The sequence below is a fragment of the Schistocerca gregaria genome, unplaced genomic scaffold (assembly GCF_023897955.1).
Source record: "Schistocerca gregaria isolate iqSchGreg1 unplaced genomic scaffold, iqSchGreg1.2 ptg000224l, whole genome shotgun sequence".
NCBI classification, from domain to species: Eukaryota; Metazoa; Arthropoda; class Insecta; order Orthoptera; family Acrididae; genus Schistocerca; species Schistocerca gregaria.
The window spans coordinates 4,320,079-4,336,187 of NW_026061744.1; positions in this window are offsets into that span (position 1 = coordinate 4,320,079).

The window sequence follows — 16,109 nt, forward strand, 5'->3', positions numbered from 1 at the left end:
GGAAAACAGTGGGACTTAATCTTGTTGTAGCACAGAAAGAAGCATATCATGCAGCCATAAAAATATTTGACAACCTCCCTTTAATTAACAAGGTGCTGGCTGATAATGAAAGTTGACAAGTGCTATTCCATAGATGAATTTCTGAGAAGGAAACAACAGGTTACCCACGAGCACTGATGTGCTGCTTCCTGGACTTGGGTAGGCGCGCCGGCCCCGGACTGAATCAGCCCTTCAGGTTAACAACGAGGGACGGCATGCCTGAATGTGGTTTTTAGGCAGTTTTCCACATCCCACATGGTAAATACTGGGCTGGTCCCCATGTACCACCTCAGTTACACAACTTACAGACATCTGAAAAACATTCGAACTATTTCATGGCTTACACTAGACGCAGACAGCTAGGGTACATTACTTCTGTCCTGGGGGGTACATGATGGTGACAAGAAGGGCATCTGGCAACAACACTCTGTGACACTAACATTGCCAACTCTATAGTAACAGGGTCAACCCCGTGTTGAAGCGGGGCAAAGGCCCAAGCAAATTATGAGAAGGTGACATCCAAAAATGAACATATCTACTAAATGCAATTTATCACAGTCAACATGAAACTTATTTTGGGCATACATAAGAAGGAAAATAGCATACTGCAGTGTGAATGCCTTTTACTTTTACTTTTAGGCCAAAAGGCAGTTCATATCTGTAAATCAAATCAAGAATGAAAATATTCCTTTAAAAAGAGCATTTAAATATTCATTACATGAACCATGAGCGATTTTCAAAACCAAAAATCTTCTTTCTTTCAAAATAACTTACCTCTTACTGAATAATGCTTGTTATACCATATCATTTCACATATTTTTATAGTGTAGTATGTGATACCATAGAAAAAACTGTACTTCACAATAATTTGAAATGTTTCAGATCACCATGCCAGAATAAAATGACGTAACTGTGGCATTAACTATCTTTAGAAGTATTCTTTGACGTAAGTGTTACATGCAAAAAAGAATAATTTTCTTAACAGTCACAAGCAACATGGAAATATCATCGGTGATGGTTGTGTTCCAACTTAAGTACTAGTGATTTTGGCAGGCTTCTTAAAAAATAGTTTACTGTAAACCATCAACATCTTTTTTCCTATTATCTTCGACTGGATGGCTGAAAAGTACTTTTGCTTTTGTCCAAGGAAAGGGTTTTGTAGTCGTTCATCTGCTCTTTTACATCTAGTTGGGAATTCTAGAATGCATTTGTCTCAACATGAGTATGAGTGTTTCCCATAGCTTTGTACTTGTGTATGGAAATGCATTTTATTTCACACATTTAATGTGAAATCCCTATCTAAGGACCTACAAGATGTACATTGGCGAGCAAGGTTTCTTAGCTGAGTCACTGATTGTAGATCTCATTGTATTCCTCTTTTGTTACAATTGTTGGCCTTTTTCTTAGAAGTTTTCCTATTCTATCAAAAGTGGAGTCAGTGCATAAGTAACTGTGTCCTTTTAATAATAGTAATTATTAGTGCTATGCAACATATTATGAGGGAGCACGGAAGCACAAACAGTTGCTCTGCATTAGAGAAACAGTGTGACTGGAATGGAAATCACTCGACTGGATGTAATGGATTAGTTATCCTTCACACAAAATGTGTATGTGGACACACATTTATTTTCCTAGGCTTGTATCTTGGCAAATGTTTGATTTCACTTAAATTGTATGATTATCTAGGTTCTGCCTATCCTGTTTGTTTTGTTCCATTCTGTGTCTCATTTATTTTAAATTCCTGACATGCTTGCTTTTGCATGTAAGCTCCTCATATAAAATTTTGTTGAGGATTAAGACAGCAACAAAGTTCAGTACATAGTCAGCATGAACTAATGCTGTGCAATGGGAACCCCAGAAAAGCAGACGATAAAAGCTCTCAGGTTACAATTGCCTTCCTCAACTTCCAGAAAACACTTGGTGGGGGGGGGGGGGGGGGGGGGGGGGCAGGGTGCATGGTAAATGCTTGCTATGCCCTCATAATTCTTTATGCTACTTTTGATTTTTGGGTCATGACAAATGTTGACCATCTTGATGAGATCAGTCTCATTGACTGGGTGCACATTTGTCAAACATGGATTTCATGAGCTGGGGACTTGTTAACACGAACAGTGGATTACTACTCTAAGCTCTGGACATGCTTTTGCCTGCCATCCAATGACACAGTAATGGAACATTGTACGCCATAGTGCATGGGATTTTGATCTTATTGGCTGAACTGTGAACATTGTAGGAGAAAAATAATTTTGAAAATGCACCATTTGTCAATAAGGGTTGAGGGGAGTGAAACAATCATTACTGAGTAAGTGCTATGGAATATGCTGTACTGGGGCAAGCAGGGTTCTGTTTGGGTGGGCCCCAAATAGGCTTGTGATTATCTCACTGTATAAATTTCCAGATGGTTATTGGTTGACCCTACCACCCCATCAGCAAACAAACGTTTAACAGTAAAAATGTGATAGTAACACAGTATCAGGAGAATTATTAAATAATGTTGCACTAGTTACAGAACACAGATTTGAACCGTTGCCTCATGACTCACACACATGAATGTATCTTCTTCTGCTTCTACACAATGAGCACTGATCCAAAGGAATTGCTGAAGAAATGGTCTTGGATGGTTATTGATTCATTCAAGAGACATACTTGAGGTATAGGGGCTTCTGAAATTAAGTTACGCAACAGGCACGGCACCCTTTCAGAAGACTGGGCATGTTACCAATTTCCTGAGAGACAATTCTGCTGCAGTACGGACAACAGGTTCATCACATTGTGGGAGTGAAATGGCTCTCCAAAGTTGAGGTACAAGGAACAGTAAGTTTCTTGTTAGCCAAACATACAAATTGCACACAAATTCGCCATGGAATTCTTGCAGTGTATGGTGCAATGCAATGTAGCACCCAGTCGTAGTGAAACAGTGCCAACAATTTGATGAAGACCATTCAGTCTTTCCAGCAAGCTCAGTGCATATTTGACAGGAAAGAGATTTTCCATGAAAGAGGAAATTCACACAGCAGTCCTCAAATTGTTTCATGACTGAGGCGCACGTTTATATTTTCAAGAAACTGAACACTTTGTGGGATGTTACAATTGTTGTTTACAGGTTTTAGTGACTGTAGTGAAAAGTAGTATCTGCATCACTTTGAATTGTATTGCAGCATACAGTAAAAGTTACTCAGTCTGCCATAGTAACAGGTAACTTTCTTTCTGAAGTCTCATAGTTTCCTGCTGCTTTCACACCTTTCTTTGACAATCATCAGATGTCAGGTTACTCCTGGATGCATCAGTGAATGGAATCCTACTCTGCTGACTGAGTACCCATTCTGTGTTTTCCCGTACCCAACTCCACAGACCAATGCTTTGGGGGAGGGATGCTAGTGCTATCTGAGGCCACATTGATAATGTGGAGACTTGGATTCTGTCTTGACCATAGTTGCCTGATATCCCAGATATCTGGTTGGAAACCCAACTCCCAACTGTACTTTGTTGGGATAGATAAAATTCCGGGTTACATAAAAATGGACAACATTATATAAAATGATGTGGTCTTCACTTCAAATTGCTCATTACCAATTTCTAATGAGGGGCAGTCTTGTATGAGTTACTGACTTAAACTCCTCCTTTTATTAACAGCGCTAAGTGGCCATACTTGACTAAATAGCCATTGTTTTCGAGTAGTGCATCAGAGGTCAATCGTGACAGTGCTTTGTAATTCTCTGCTGAAAAAATTGAATAGGGTTGTGCAGTTTCCTTCCCCTGTGGCAGCCTTAGTCATCATGATGATCTTATCAAAACATTCGAAAGAGAAATTGTGACGAAGGAAGCTGGGATAATTTTTTAATTTTTACTTCCCCCTTGTTTTGCAATATGCCTCCTTCAAATTTGTTTCTTCACTTTCAACTAATTACCATTAACATATGTGAATTGTAATCTGCATTTTCATAAAAGAGAAAGGCAGCCCCCTCAGGTTGAATTTTGTCTGTGTAATTGATTTTCTAATTTATATTGAGTATTCCTAGTTAGTATCTTTTATTATAGGGCAAAATCAGTCATTTTTATGTAACTTTAATTCCGATGTTGACTTATAAACAAATATAAATGGGAAGTTGTGCACTGGCCATACATAACTGTGTATTATTGGGAGGATGTGAAAGTAGAAGACTGTGCATCTGTCGGCTACATCATTTACAGTAGACAGTACTGCACATCCAACCCCTATGTTTTCAGCCAGTATGTAGACACCGAGGACAACAAAGGAACAAAGTAGGCAAACCACAACAAAATGGCAGTTTACTTGCAGCACAGTCTAAACTATGTTGAAAAATGATTTGACTTTGAAGAAAGTGTCTACAGGACTTTCAAACCATTTTCACTGACAGTGAAACAGAGCTCAGTTTCAGAATATCTAGAAGTTATTTCTTGCAGATGGGGATTTGATGTTTGAAGAATGTGTGCAGTTAAAGAACTTTCTCAAGGATGAAGAGAAGAACTTTTCAAGCTGAAATCTGATTAGTGGAAGGAATTTTTTTTCATTGTTATGAAAACTATGACAACTTCTTAAAACTTTTCCGTTTTGTTTCAGATGATGGTGAACACTTGGTGAGCTGAGAGGAACCTTTTCCCAGCAGCAACATTAGAAGCTGAAATAATAATAATAATGAAGATGGTTTAGTGATTTACATGTCTCCAGTTTTATTGAGGAAGAAGAGAAGATTCTATGAAGGAGATTGAAAAGTGAGCAAAAATCTCAATAAGGTAAAAAAAAAAAAACATTGAATTGTAGCCTGTGTGTGTTTAGTCTTGGTTTTTTAAAAAATATCCCGATTTAGTTCAGAAAAAACTTGGTGTCTGGTCTGTACTAATACAGCTGCCTTCTAAATGGGCAGTGCACAGCTCTTTTGCATTTTCTTGTGGGTGCCTATGAGCCACAACTCTTATGCTCTAAACAGGTTGTTGACTCCAGGCTACCACTGGAAGATGGTTTGTCTCACAGTAGTGGTTCTCTGTTTGAATGATGTCACTGTGGTGTATGACAAATTGACAGGCAACTTATCATGCTGCTATACACTCACAATGTAGATAAGCCTGAAATGATCCTTCAGAGCATGTTTACAGACAACACAGTTGAAGATTTTAATGAATCTGTCTCACAGAGACTTCTGTTCAATAGTAGATTATGATAAATATTCTGGCCAACAAAGTATCTGATTCCATTAAATTTTCAGCTATGTTTTTTCAATAATTGCAAATCTGCTGTTCAAAAATGGAAGCCTTTTGGATTGATATTTTGTTTGAGATTATAAATTTCATGTGTTTCACATTTTCAAATTATTTGGTTATGAAAATGCCTCATAGCACTTCTGTGTCAAATAGAAACTGTTATAATTTTTCATAACCACTAGAACAGTTCCTGAAGTTAATATTGTAAAAATGTACCTTTGATGCTTTGCACCCGTGAGTTGAGTTGTGCTATCGTTGTTAACTTTCTCAATAGTTTTAGTGAGGTTACTGAATGAGAGTAGTTGTCTTGGACTTGATGTCACATGGAACCAAGTGCAGTTTTATCTGTTGGACTGAGTAATGTGAACTCAGTGTATATCATGAATTGTAATTTGCTTCTATACTTCTGCAACTTTGAAATCAGTGACTCTTTTTTAGCCAGTTGCCAAAGCTTTAGAAATGTGGTTTAGCTGTTGATTACATTTGGAGAATTGGGCTTATCAAAAGCTACAATGTTGTTTCATCAGCAAGTCAAGATATTAACTGAAACTATATGACGTAGAGCCCACATGAATTGTACTTCTAAATATATTTGGATGGTGAGCTGAGCACAAAATACTTCAAATCATGTCGATGATTGTTGATACTGTTTTCTAGGTTATGCAACAAATGTCATTGGAACTCTATCCTACAGTGTCATATCCCAACATTACACTTCAGACAGTTCTGACAAACAAATATTACATCGTTTCAATATTTTCTTGTTGTTTGGAGTGAGTAACGGGACTCTTATAAGACACAGGAAGAGGGAAGAAATAAAGCTCTTGATATCAGAGGCAGGAAGGGTCTTGGAAGATAAGTTGAATGGAATGGAAGGGATAAAAATCAGAAATTTTTGACATTCCTACCTGGGATTTCCGTTGGTTGTTTTAAAAATGCTAAAATTCCACCAACCGACATATTGCCCCCTGCCAGTGGTGTGGTGTGATGTGATGCAACATGGAGGGGCAGCTGGTCAGCACACCTCTCTCCTGGGATTTTTTTTACTGTGAAACCACTGCTACTTGGTCAAGCAGCTCCTCACAAGACTGACTGCATTTTGTACCAGTCCCCCCCCCCCCCCCTCCCCCCGAGGAAAAATCGCTGCAGTTAGTCGAATGGCACAGCTAAGGAGGCAGACAGTGGAATGGATAGTGTGTTAAAGAGCAGTTCTAAGATGAACATAAGACAAGAATAATGGAATGTAGTCAAGTTCAATCAGGAGATGCGGAATGAATAACGAGGGATGATCAGCGAGTTTGCATTTGAAAGCTGTACGAGGAGGGGTGAAAAAGCTTCTACCCTAACAAATAAAGAGTGAAAGAAATTTCATAATATAAATTTATTTGTATATATAATACCTGTGTACACCAATACACTTGGAGGCATGCTCAGATAACTTCTACAAACCATTCAAAGAAAAGATCTTTGATTTCAATTGCAACAAAGCATCAGTCACTGCATCATCATCATCCTTTGAGGTATTTTTTTTCGGTTTGGGACAAGGAAAAAGTCTGACCCAGTCAGATCTGGAGAATATGGCAGGTGACACGTTCCACATCATTACGAAAGAATCGTGTTCATGATCCATGAAACAAGTAATATAACAAACTAATTTGAATGGGAAGTTTTTCATTGTCCATTATATGAGGTTTGTCCGGAAAATACGTATAAAGGTTGAATAATGTCTTTATGTTACAGGTTGCAGTCACCATCAGGTGAGACTACTGCTGTAATCAATCAAATCAATGCTCAGAGTCAGAGCACTCTGCGTGAAGGTGGGAGTGTGCAGCAGCTTGTGTTCTTAAAGACCGTGGATTGACAGAATGATTGCTGACGAGCTGTCAACCCTCAAAACAATTGTTCACAAAAACTTGAAATGAAGAAATTGTACCGAAGCTCTTGACACCAGAACAGAAAGCAAAGAGGGTTGAGTGCTGTAAGGATTGGTTGGAAGCAGAGGAACGAGGGGACTTTCTCAACCGAGTCATCACTGGAGACGTGTCCTGGTTTTAGAAATTTGATGTGGAGCTCGAAGCAAGGTATGGAAACTAGCAGGAGAACCGAGAACAAAAGAGTCGCGAAAATCAAGGTCCAATGTGATGACAGTGTTGATTCTTGGAGCATTGTTCACAAGGAGTTTGTCCCTCCCAGCCAGAGATAGAACGGAAATTTTTACATTGAAGTTCTGACATGTCTCGGAGCTCTTGTGGCAAGAGTTCGACCAGAGTTGGATCCTTCATCACAAGAATGCACCCGCACACATTTCGCTCGTTGTGTTTTTGGCCCGAAGCTCAATCACCACTGGATTTAGTCCTGTGTGAGTTCTTCATGTTCCCAAAAATGCGTAATGGTGTGGCATTGGGAGATGTGGAAACGACATGGCAACTAAACAACATCACAACTGAAGACTTTCAGCAATGTTATCAACAGTGGAAATGGCGTTGGCAGAAGTGTATCATGTCTCAGGGTGAGCACTTTGAAGGAGACCATATTGTAATACCTGAATAATTGTAAAATAAAGTTATTATGCAACTTTTATATGTATTTTTCGGACAAACCTCGCAGATTAGGAAATGAGACACTGAAGATAATAGAAGTGTTTTGTTATTTGGGTAACAAAATAATTGATTTTGGCTGACACAGAGAGGATATAAAATGCAGGCTTCACTGTATATCTGAGAAAGAGGAATATGTTAGGAGTGGATGTAAATGTTACGGAGTCTTTTCTGGAGGTATCTGCGTGAAGTGTAGCCTTGCTCCGAAACGAGATGTGAACAACAAGCAGTTGAAGCTAGAAAAGGATGGTATCTTTAAAAATGTGTTTCTAGGAAGAAATTTTGATGATTTCGTGGATAAAACATAAGGTAAACTCTGTCCATCGGTACTGGCCGACCACCGTGTCATCGTTTACCAATGACGTCCAGCACACCACTATCCTGCCTGTGTCAGTTTTCTTGTCCTCGAGTTCCTCAGTTGGCATCACAAGGGTGAATGTACACTTTCCCAATCCTCTCACCCAGAAAAATCCCTGGCAGTACAGGGAATCTAAACCTGCGTCCTCGCCATGATAGGCAGCAGCAGTGAACACTAAGTTACAGAGGTAGTCAATAAGTGGATAGATGACTACTACTGGCACTCGACACCCTCTGCACTGCACCTAGAGGTGGCTAATGGAATAATTATGCAGTTGCAAATCAAATTACCAGGGACATAGTATTGAAGGAAATTTTCAGCACAACATGAGTAAAAGAAGGAACTGGTTGATAAGACATACACTGATGCATCGAGGAATCATCAATTTGGTGTTGGTGGGATTTGAGTGAGAGGAGGAAAAACTGTTGAAGGGGAAATACAGTAAGCAGGTTCAAATAGATGTAGGCTTGCATAGAGAGCTGCATCAAACCAGTCTTTGGACTGAAGACCACAACAACAAAAACAGTTGGCTGTGTGTAGGAATTTTCTGTGGTCAGGAAAGCAATGAGAAATGATTTTCTGATTAAGAAAAGTGCAAACACTATACATTAATGTGGTGTAAAATGTTTCTTGAGCTGTTTATGAAGCCAGAGAAATCTTATATTAGTTCTTTTGGCATGATAAACCTGTACACGATGATTAAACTACACCTACCCATGGGTTTTATGCAACTTGCAATGCCTACAAATGTCATGGGCAAGATTTTCATTTCTGTCACCCACTACGTGCAAATTACTAGTCCTAAATAAAAAAAATGAACAGGATGTCTTTGTGGGAAATTTAATGTAGTCATTTCTTTTTGGGAGGGGATACATTTTTGCTAGAAGCCATAGTTTTTGTTAAATAATTCAAAAAGTAGAAGACAGGCATTCAAATGCCTTTTTTCTTCAATGCCACAGAAAGTGTGGTGTCCAGAAAAGTACAAAATGTAATGTAGTTAATTTTGATACGAAAAGGTTCTGTTCATTGTTTTTGCAGGACTAATAGTGTGCATGTAGGGAGGAGAGGAGAGAAGATTAAAATCATGGGTGTGGTTCTTGAAGATGTTGCAGGTTCCATAAAACTTTATGGCAGGGGCAGCTGAATAACCCTGTGTATGATCCAGAAGATTCAACCACATGCTGAACAAACCACACGGCTGCTGATAGGAAATAGGTGGTTCATATTGGCTTGAGTATCCCCATTATGTGACTGCTGTAAAGAAGAGGATGTGGGGTGTTCTCTGTCAACTTTTATACCAACATTGGTATGCCAAGAAAGTAAGTACCATTGTGGGAAAGGACTCATGAAAACATTTCTTCAGACCGTAACAGCCACCACTGTTCAGACACTTGTCATAGCAGTAATCCAACTTTTCTATGCCCTTTTCATAGAAAGATAATACCAGTTAAGACCTCCAATACTGATCACACTTGCTTACATCATCATAGGTGTTCAAGCACCTTCATCCTGACTGATGATGAAGTAAAAGTGGTAGTCCGAAGATGTGAGATCAGCACTGATTGGCAGGTGGTCTCACTGTTCCCAAGTGAATTGTTTAGTAAGGATTTCAGTGCCACCAGCAGAAATGAAGCATCATAATGATTCGATTGAGAGTTTTGCATCTTTTGTTTTGAATAGTGTGATGGAGTTCTCTCGGTGTTTTGCAGTATCATACCGCTTTCATGGTTTCAGCTCTGAGAAGGAACTCAACAAGCAGAATGCCTTGTTGGTCGCAGAATCCATTTCACCTGACTTTTTGCACTTGCAACTTCATTATGATTTCTTTTTTGGGGGTGGTGGAGGATTGTCGGACTGTCAGTTCCTTCACTCCATAGATTGTTGCTTTTATTTTGGAGTGTCATGAAGACCCCAAGTTTCATCACCAGTCACGATTCTATTTAAGAACTCATCTTCCTTATCACTGTATTCAGTGCTGAAATGTCAAAACTCTGCCAAGGTACATAATTTTGTAAGCATTTTTCAAACGCAATTCACAAAAATTTAAGCAATTTATGACTGAGTCATGCAAAACAGTTTTTGAAATACATTCTTATTGTGAACCATGTGTTTTCTCACCCATACCATCAGTGACAACAGAAGGCTGTCCAACACATGCTTCGTCATGAGTGTTTCTTCAACTGTCTCATCCACTTTCTCACTGTAAATGTCTACAAGTTGATGAATTTCAGGTGGCTTAATGTTCTGTGTGTTGGAACTAAACATAACAGAGCACACTTCACAGTCACTGGGCTCAGAGGTTGTCCTAAAGATTTTGACTGATCACTAACAAATATAAATACCACAAAATTGAGCTGCAGTGTCAAGACAATGAACCAGAGAAATGTGTGAACCTACAACACAAGTGCTGCAGTGGCAGTAGAATGATTTGGCAATTACTTTCAGGATGCACCTCATACTTAGGACTTCAATGGAAGTGCCTGTCGCCTTTTAATGTAAATTTTTGCTTATGATGGTAACTATGTTTAAGCAGTGTGTGTGTGTGGCAAGGGGGTAATTAACAGTTGAACTATCTTTGTTTTGTTTATCTCTCTCTAGTCATGACACGTAATGTGAATCAAGGACAAAGGTACTTTCTGAGTTACCTTAGTCAAGCTCCAACCCTTCTGTCCTGTACAGCTACTTGCTTTTATCCTGAGGTTGTTACTCTCTGGTCAGCAGGTGCTCCTAAAAAAGTTGCATACATTGTGTACAAAAATCTACATTTACAAAGAATTTGTGGGGCCAGACATGTTAGTAATTCTCAAGATATGGTGTGACTATTGGTATAGGGGCAATTCAGAAAATATCACCTGTCTACATTATGGCACAACTGGAATATGCTTGCTCAAATAGTGACAATGCATTCAGCTGAACTGGTAACCAGTGCTTCATATACCAACATCGTCTCCCCCTATAAAAAAAGAAATTTAGAGGCAGTCACATAAAAAAAAAGCTTCTTTTCCTCTCCTAAACACTCGAAAATTGTGTGTATGTAGTTTGTTTTCATATACAGGGTGTATTAAAAGAGCTGTCACCATTACCTACACTGCTTGCATGGTGTTAATTTGCACACAGATTTCTGGTTGTTCCACTGGAAAGCTTACCAAGACATTTACAGCATAAAACTGATACCTGCTTGTATTTTAAAAAATGTACACAGCTCAAAGGTAGTGCAACTGCAGCTCTGTAGAATTACCATGCCTTTCATGCAGTACAACATTTTTAACCTCTGGGATTTGCTATGAAGTAATTACTCGATGCCATACGAAAAAACAAAACAGCCTCACTGCTAATATTTCTCACATACGTAACAGGTGATGGGAACAATGAAACCAACAAAATTAAGAAGACCATTAGCATTTTTTTTAAATTCATCTATCTTTTACAGTAAATTTCAACCATAAATGTTTCGTAGGCACATTACAACATTAACAAACACTGCATTATAAATATAATTTGGGACTTCAGTGTGCAACTATATACATGACCATTTTTATTACTTAAGGGTTAATTTTATCAACTTACAGAAACAGTTTGGTTAAGAAACATTTAATCATGCCAATGGTCACCTGTTATCTCCCTGCAGTCTGTCACTGCTACATAGTGTTAAACCATAAGCAAGGTGGAAGACTCACTGGACGAAAAATTGTTAGAACTACCTACATACATTGGTAAAAAGCACTTCTGCTGGTCTCAAAATACTTTATTGTGCGCTTCTGTTCCAAATGACAACTTCACAGCTACAGTAATTTCACCAATAAGGTGGGCTACAAATAGGTTGTAATATTCTGACCTGAGTAGCTCTTCAGCAAATAGAGCTACATAATATGTGCTACTGTTTTTACATGACCACTAATGCTAGTCATGTTTACAATAGAAACAATAATTAGGCCCAATACATTTAAAATTGTATGCCTACAGCCAGAATGTACTACTTGTTGGAAATGAAAATTCATCAAAATACTTGTAGTACACACTGAAATACCTTGCATCCATTCTCTCTTGCTGCAATAAAGCTAAATCTCATAGCCAAAGGCAGTTGTACATTGTTGAGGGGAACTAGAACAGCTAGTAAATGTAACTAAATAATATCTGTATTCATTTGAGTTTGTTTCACCAAGATCCAGATTATGTTGTCACTTATGTCCCCTTGTTCTCACATTAACCGATTAGTTTTCAATTTTGGCCAATTGATACAAGACAGACTTATAACTCCTTCATGTTCATTGTTATTGGCAATAACTTTATTATCTCTGATGACAATACAAAACTTGATAAACAAGTCAATGCAATCTGTGCCAGCACTTACCTCTTTCAAATTTTGTTTACATTCAGTGCTATTCATTTTGTTCTAAGGCTTGTGTTTAGTATAAATAACCAATGGTGCATCTGTAGGCCATACCAGGTCCAATATTAAAACTGCCTCAATTTGATCCCATAGATTGCCACTTTACTGATGTGGCATTTAATAAATTAAAAAGAGCATCTCTCTTGAAATATTTACAAACTGAATACTGCTGAACAAGACGTACGTACATTTTGACACAGTTATACAATTGAAAACGTTGACAGATGCTCCAAAAAGTTCTTTTGCAACCTGAATACTGAAACATGTTCTAGGAACTACTTTAAAATGTTAAAATTCTACACTGGAAGACACTCTGTTTCATTTTTATATTACTGCAGAAGGGCAGGAGCAAGATAAGGTACTTTCAGGTTCCAGTACTGACCATGGTCTTACTGTCATCCAGTTAGAAACATTCACACAATGTTAGTCATAGCAGAAGCACTTCCACTACAATGGTTGTGACAAGTATGCTCCTAAACCCTATTATTCTCATTTACTTTTTTGTGGTTTACATTGTTCACCGATAAACAATGGCATCCTAGCAGACACTGTAGAAATAAACTTCTTTGGACCAAATACATGTTAAATGTTTATTAGTATTTCTGTCACAACAATAGAAGGTAAGTAAGGTTGCTCCACACCAAAATTATAAAATTTTTTACTGCCAACACCAGTTGTTCTGCTCCAAAATCAAACTAAATTTTCAGGTCTTCTGTGTGGTCTGCAAGTTCCTTTATGTTGGGAGCATATGTTTTACTTAATAGACAAGTTTTCTAGAACTTGTGATTTAGTAGAAAGCAAAGAAAAAACTAAAAGGCGATGAAATGAGAAATTAGAATGTGTGAGAATCACTCCAATTAGGCCAGTGGCTATATAATCTTGGTGGTGCACGGAACTGGGTTCTCAAGGCTGAGAAGAGACAGAAAAATGAAGTGAGATGTTTATGTTCCTTTGAAAGATCTAGAGACACTAGGAAGGATTATGTATGCCAATCAAGGACTATTTAAGACCATGACAGTTGGTCCTCTTGACTAGGGGTGTGAGAGAACAAACCACCACAGAAGAAAGGGAAAAATATTGTGAACTGCTATGCCAGATAGACAAATGTGTAAATTCATTAACTGAACACATAACAGGTATTGACTTGTAATAAGTTTCGCCAAAGCCAGTTGTCATTGGTTAGGTCAATACATGCCTAAGATGTCATTTTTCATGAGTAACACTGTGTGAACAAAGAACAGCTCTCAAGCATACTAAACATCAATGACCCGCTGCCTACTGGAATAACAAAGTTTCTTTATGGACCACATTTTGATTACTTGGCAGAAGCAATCTCTAGTTTATAGTGGGCTGTAATGATATCAAGCATAATATCTCACATCACCTCATAACTTTGGCATTCTGCTGTTTTTAGGGCAGTGCTTAACAAATCAAAGAAGTTCGCCAAGATATGGCACCGTTTTTTATAATACCTGCCACTCTGCTTGTGTCATGTTAATGGAAACTGACAATCATAGCACCCACAATGGTTCAATTTTCACTTTCACAAAAAGAAAACCAGACTGTCTGTGGGTTTGGTGTTCAGCAGGGGGCAAAACCTTGTTAGTGGTCTCGCTGTGAGACTCAAAAGCATTCTAATGCCCGTGCTTACATCACCGGGTTTTGAGAGAACTGTCGGAAGGCAGCAGTGTTATTCTTGGCAGGTCCTGGCAAAAATTACTATTGGGACAGCAAATGCATTAAATCACTATAAACTGCTGTCAGGTAGAACCACTGTACTCAATAACAACCAGAATCATTTCTATAAGTATCGCATATGAGTGCAGCTTATGGAAACTATATGGACATGAGTTCAAAATCCCTTTCTTATTTGCAGGAATTTACACTAGATTATCACACAACAGCTGTAGGGACCTAGAATAAGTTTATTCATTGAGAATACAGAAAATTGCGACACTCTCATTTCGTTATTTTCAACAGAACAACCAAAGGAAATGGAAAATCTAGCTGAAGAAATTAATAAATTACACCACAAAATTCAATTCATTTCATGTCACTGTAGGAATGAAACATTAACAAAACTTTTTATATAAAATTCTGAAATTTCCAGGAAGCCAACAATTACCAGGGTTACCATCCATATCAATATAAAAATGTGTTCTTCAGAAGAATGTTTAATCACATGCGTAATGATCCAATGGATACAAGTGAAATATAAAAAGAAACACAAATTGTAAAATCAGCTGCCTCCAGTTATGAATACATTCCCACTGTAATACATAAATTAAACCAACCACCCACAAACAGGAAGACCATCTTTGTAATAAGCTGACCTTCCTCAAGGAAGATTTCATGCCAACCTCTTCAAGTTGTATGACATAAAAATAAGCTTCTTCACAAGCAACACAATACTGAAAGCACTAAGCAAGAATATCACAAGTCAGGTATGTCCAAACTTCTGCAATAAACAAACTGGTAGAAGCACAGGGATGCACTCTGTCTTAACATCCAAAACAAATCTGACTTTGCAGAATGAGTTACTGGGCAAGAATTGTGGCAATCAGTGTAGAAAAGAACCAGGCAAGAAATCTGACTTTCTTGAAGGAACTGAAATATCTTTCAACAGAGATACAGCACCAGTCTACTTGCTCAATGACAAATCTTGCCTTCACAGCTATGAAGGCTTTATATTTCAAAAATAATTAAATTAAAAAAAAAAAAAACCTGCCCCCCTATCTCTCTTTACATCTTACCTACATTAATATCACTATAAATAATCTTGCATGATATATCTAAGCCTTCTACTCTTGTTTTTAAAAGTAAACTGCATCTACATAGCAAGAGCTGCAAATATTGGAACTTAACTCTATTATTGGGCATTCATGTTCAGTTTTGATAAAAGTATTTACCCACACACTTTTATTGTCTCTGAGCAAAGTATGTTATATCTTCATAACACGCATCAGTTGTACAGTGCTGGCTAATTTTAGTAATCAATTGTGCCTCATGGGCATGACTATTGTCTGAAGTAGTGATGGAAGGAATTGACACTTTGAATGCTGCATAGAGGGCTATGTGAGTGTCTTTTCTGAGCAGCACATTGCAAATCATACCAGATAAGCTCAATGTTCAAATCTGGGGAGTTTAGTGGCCAGTGGAAGTGTTTAAATTTAGAAGAGTGTTCCAGGAACCACTTTGTAGCAATTCTGGACCTGCCAACTGTATCATTGTCCTGCTGGAATTGACCGAGTCCATCAGAATTCCCAATGGACAGGATGCTTATGTATGTGTCACCTTTCAGGGTCATACCTAGCCATATACTCCAACTGCATGCCTCCTACATCATTACAGAGCCTCCACCAGCTACAACTGTCCCCTACTGACATGCAGTGTCCATAGATTCAAGAGGTTGTCTCCATGCCTGTACGTGTCCAACTGCACGACACAGTTTGAAATGAGACTTGTCCGACCAGGCAATGCATTTCCACTCATCAACAGTCAAATA